The sequence below is a fragment of the Echinops telfairi genome, unplaced genomic scaffold (assembly GCF_000313985.2).
Source record: "Echinops telfairi isolate 266 unplaced genomic scaffold, ASM31398v2 ScPeMD7_1;HRSCAF=3_0, whole genome shotgun sequence".
NCBI lineage: Eukaryota > Metazoa > Chordata > Mammalia > Afrosoricida > Tenrecidae > Echinops > Echinops telfairi.
In genome coordinates, this window is record NW_022103896.1 from 25,464,791 (window position 1) to 25,470,376 (window position 5,586).

The window sequence follows — 5,586 nt, forward strand, 5'->3', positions numbered from 1 at the left end:
TCCTTGACTGAAAAACGGAATAAATAAGAAACAAGCAGCTGCCCCTTAGAAGTCCATGGTTTCTCCTAAGGTGACAAGCATACCTTGAAAGCTTGTTTAGCCTTGTGATCACATGCCTGTTTTCATGTTTTTCTTGTTTTGCTTTTTGACTGTAACTTTAGTTCCAAGTTAAATGTAATCAAATATTAGACAATAAATGAGTTACAGTGAAACATCATTAGTCCTGTCATGTTTCTATTGCAGAATTCATTTTCTGCCTTAATTTTAAGATCTACTAGTCTTTCATCTTTTATTTAAATTAATCTCATTTAAATATCTCCCAGATTAAAAAAAAGTAACTTTAGAGGACTTTTCCCTGAATTGAGTTCCTATTAGAGTTTGACTTCTCTGTTAGAACTTAGAGGAAAATATTAAGAGGAGCCCCGATGGTGTAGTAGTTACACATTGGGCTGGTAACTGCAAGGTCAGTGGTTTGAAACCACTGCTTCCTCCGTGGGAGAAAGTTTCTGAGACTGTAACTGTTTATGGGAACAGAAAGCCTCATCTTTCTTCTTTGGAAATAGCGGGGGGATTTGTACTGCTGACCTCATGGTTAGCAGCCCAGAGCGTAACCATTACACCCCGGAGCTTTTCTATCCCCAAGGCCACATTTTTTCTAAGCATTATTCTTTCCTCTTTGATTTCAACTTCTGTGTTCTAGTCACCAATCATTTTCAATGCAATTGATTGCATGTTTGATCCATGTTAGCCTGAATAACTAGATAAAACTCCTTTTCCTCTTACTGGTTTTAGTGTTTGATGCTTAAATTTGAATAATAGTTATGTTAGTTGTATTTCCTAAGAAGCAAGTAGATGTTATTATATCACAGACAGCATGGCACTTTAAGATCGACCTTAAAAGGTTCTTTGTGAGGATGAATGTGAGGATGAATGACATCAATCCCTGCATTTTCCACATGCACATCATTCGTGCCAATAGACTCAATGTTCTAATTCTTTCCATTGACAATGAAACCAGAATGGTTTCTTTTTCTTCATCTCTTAACTCTAAATAATTACTTTTTAGACACAAAATACATATAGTTTACAAGGAATAAAAGACTATGAATTCTAAACCCGCTACCTTTAAGTTGATTTTAACTCATAGCAGTCATATAGGACATCATGTAAATATTCCATAAAGTGACCAAGACTGCAAATCTTTATGGAACAATGTTGACTCGTTTTGCTTTTTCATGGCTTGCCTGGTAAGTTTGATCCCCTTTCCTTGGGTTAGCAACTCAACAATTAACCCAAATGTCAGTGGGATCCATAAAGAGTCAAATTCTTTTCTACTCACCTGCTAATGAGCCAAGTATAATAATTCTATGATGAAAACAGTAGCTACTTTTGTAACTCCAACAATGTAAAAGTGATTTTTAAATAAGCTAACTTCTCTCCTTTTGGGAACATACAAACTGTCAATATAAAGATAATAGTAATAAATCTGTATGTAAGCTAGATATTTCAAAGTAGGTGGAATGGGGACATGAAGACAATAAGTATCTTGTTATATTTTATTAGTGAAAATAATAATGCTGGTGAAACCTTAAAATTTATATTATAATCTAATTTGCAAACTGGAAGGATAATTTTACTTCAGTTTCCAGTTGTCTGTCATCCATCAAGTAGATTATGATTGAATCAACATTTCCTACGAAAGTTATATGACAGTGCCTGGGTTTGGCTTGATGGCAGGTCCGATCCCATAGGCCTCTCGCAGTGTCCCATGCCAAAGCAAACTGGAATCCCGAACCATTGCCTGGCTTTACCCCGTGGGCTTCAGGCACTGAACCATTTGCACAGTGGGAAAAAAAGAAGCTATATGAAAAGTTGTATCACCACTGAGAAATCGAAAGGGCTCATGCTAAAAGTTTTCATTTCACACCTAAAAAAACCCCAAAATGCATTAGATCTTGGTATAAGAATAGTTCATTTTAGTTTAGATATTTCCTCTATTTTAAAATTAAATGTACACTAGACATTTATATTTTAAAGTACACTAAGGAATAAACTTGGGGCCTGAGCGCAGTATTGTTGGGTTGATACTTGATGTGATCAAAACGTTCTAAATTGGGTAGGGTGGTGATTGCACAGATCTGTAAATATATTTAAAAGCATTGTGATGTATACTTTATGTTGGAGGTTTGTATGGAAAGTGATTTATAATTAAATAAAGCTGTTAATAATGAAGTCATGTAATGAAGAAACTTATATGTTGACATACAAAGAAATAAGTTTATAGAGAACAAATTATTATGGTGTATTCCGTTTTAGTGAAATAATACATATAATACTTTATATTTTTTAATAAAAACGTTATCCTAAACAAAGTTAATGCATTATTCTTGTTAGGAGCAAACCTTATTCCATTAGTTTATTATAAAAGGTGATCTTTCTGATAGTCAATGTTATTCTCCCCAATCATTCTGAAAAGAGTTCATTCTATGGTGGGTTTAAAGGATTTGCCTTAAAATATATCCTCTGAAGATTTAGAGCCTGTGGAGTGACCACCTCCAGGCTTTACTGGGCACAAATGCTTTTTAAAGCAACCAAGTCCATCGACAGTCCATCTGATGGCAGTGGCCTGGCTGTGTAAGGCTCTGTGGAGGCTGCGGAAGCTCGTCACCCGCCCAGCAAAACAGTCCCCTGCCTGACAAGTACCATCAAGAAAGAGTCCACAGAGAACTACGTGGGAGAGGAGCGACAGTCTACATCTCAGTGAGAATGGCAGGTGCCTCCTGGTGATGATATTTTAGAAATGTGTGTTTAACAATTGGTTATAAAATAATCTGGAGAAAAGTTTGCCTTTTAAAAAATACAGCTTATTTCTCTAAAAAAACATTTATAAACTCTTCTAATGACTTCCCTTGAAAGAAAAAAAAAAAGCCCTGTCTCTTCTGTTTATGGAATCAATTTAAGCAGAAGACAGAGAAGCTGGGTAATCAGCACTGAAGCAATGAGTGACAGATGAATAAAGCAGAAACTATCAAAATCCACGAGAGAAGCCACATTCGCCGGGCAATCATGTGTTCCCGGCAGAAGGCAGGCGTCACACAGTAAGTATAGGACATGGATCTTGGCAGGCTGGGCCCTAATCCCAAAGTTACCTCCAGGTATCAGTGACACTTTGAGTCGGTTGTCATCTTATTATTTTCGCCCCACGATGTTGGCTAATCCACAAAGCAGCTCCTTAAAAAAAAATTCATCTTCCACAATTTGCCCAGTTTGATAAGCTATGTTAAATCATTTCATTTCTTTGTTTCTTGAACTTTTCAGGGAAATTATAGAAGTGGCATAGAATAGAGGGAAAGCGATAACATTATTTTTATTAAAGTATAAAATAAATTATATAATAATCTTCTGTATAGTTAACCACAATCTCAGGGGAATAAAACATTGAATATAAATGCATTTTCTTATCTTCTTAGTTTTATAATTATCAAATTTTATAAATACATTAAGTATTTTTATTTGATGTATAATTCATTTTTCTCAACTTCTTAAACAGAACTTGCAGAAAGAACATAATTTAGCATTTCTTAACTAAGAGCCTTTTCACAATGATTGCTTAGTCCCAGGCACTGGAGAGTGCTGCCCGTACAGACTAGTAAGAGGTGGAGGAGGCATTTCTTCCTCTTAAATGGTGCCAGGCGGCTATCTAATTAGTTTCTCTGTTGCATGTCCACTCCTCTGTATGTATGTAGTAATCTCCTTTGCAGAATTTTAGTTAATAGACCTTACTCATTATTTTTTGCATTTTGTTGTAAGAGGAAATATGATTTTTAAAGATATAGTATTTTTAAAAACTTAATTATTCTGACAAATGCACAAGTATGACATCAATCTCAGCCAAGGAATAAAATGTTAAGTAAACACAATAGACATTTATCCATGCATCTGCATGTACTGACTTTGAGTCTTGTTAGCATATTTCAGAAACTGCTTGAAGGTGCATTTGGAATCTAGCTTTTGGATCCTGAAGCATCAGTGGATATTTGTTCACACATAGATTTTCTATATCAAGTTTCTAATACTTAATGCCTTCTTAGTCTCGAGAAAAAGGTGTAACTCTATATATTTGCGGGACACTTCTCTTGAATGGAGCTAGAATCCATCAGCTGCATTCAGCCAATGTTATGCCATCATGTGGGCTCTTTGAGTTTTAATAGAATGAGGCACCTGTGCCCAGCATGTATGTCCCAGGGAAGTATCATGCCTGGTAACAATTGCCTGACAAAGAGTGCTGCCTCCTGCAATCTTTTTCTTATACAATTTCTTGAAGTAAACTATTGTTATAATTTATGGTATAGCTTCGTACACATAATATGTTCTGAGATGTTTCTATATTATCAAAAGTGAACAAACTCACAATTGACTTTCTCCTTCCAAACCAGTGTCCATTGAATTATTAAAAAGTAGGGTATTAATATTTGAAGAAATTTCAAAGTAGACCAGAAGAACAGACTGCAGCATATTGGAAATTGGAATAATAAATAGGTTCATTTTTATTTCTGGAATTTGTGCTTGGGTTAATAGCATAAAATATGTCGTGGGTTTTTATCAAATTTAGAAATAGATATTTGCATTTACCTGACATATAAATGTCTTGCCATCAAGTTGATTCCAACTCAGAATGACCAGAGAAGAGTATAGAACAGCCCTGTGGATGTCTGAGGGTTGCCATCATCATTATTAGAACACACCCCATTTGTTTAAGTTACTCCATAATACATTGGTCTAATGGGTTTGAACTGTGGTCCTTGTGTTCAGAAGCCCAATGTATAATCCTTGACACCACAAGGACTACTTCCCCTAACAGCTGGTGAAACTTGATGATATTTTACTGTAACAACTCTTGTCTTTATAAGTGATGCCAGGTGTTTGTTTGTTAGTCTACTTGTTTTCTCTTAGTGTCTGACTTCTCCAATCAAAAGTGTGATGATGTAAGAAGTGGCATTTTGAAGCTAAGATTTGGTCAAAGAAAGTCACATTACTTTATTACCAACAATGTGAAGAGGAAAGAATAGTATCCGTATACACAACCAGATGAAAATTGAAGTATATGCAAACACACAAGTACACACACGCAGAGTCTGCCAGTTCATCAAAATTATACTGTAAGGTTGCTCTAAGTCAGAACCGACTGAATGGAACAGGTTTGGTTTGGGTTTGGTATGAAAGTACAAGATATTCGATCTTGGTTTTCCTCTTAATTGTGCTATTCATCTTTCTCTCATATAATTATACCTATTTCTAGGAATTCTTAATGATTATTTTTTCATGCTAACGTATTTTATTTCACACATAAATGTGTGTGCATAAACCTTTTATTCTATGTTGAAACCTCATTTTATTAAATTCTTAGATAAATTTGCTACTTAAATAGAACAAATGATTTTAAGCCCTTTAAATTTACTGCTACATCTTTTTTTTTCAGAAAAAGTTAATCATTCATAAATTCACCAATACTATATAATTTTCCTGTCTAACTTTGTAAAGGTAATATGAACAGAACTATTGTTAATTCTACAAGAGATATGGCAT

General features: G+C 34.8%; 1 non-coding gene across 1 annotated transcript; it reads left to right on the plus strand.

The window, feature by feature from the left end:
* The first annotated feature begins 1,714 nt into the window (after window positions 1–1,714).
* On the plus strand, window positions 1,715–1,847 carry LOC115868984. The gene has a single exon (XR_004045916.1). It is a non-coding gene; the product is annotated as a small nucleolar RNA SNORA42/SNORA80 family (small nucleolar RNA).
* Window positions 1,848–5,586: the final 3,739 nt, after the last annotated feature.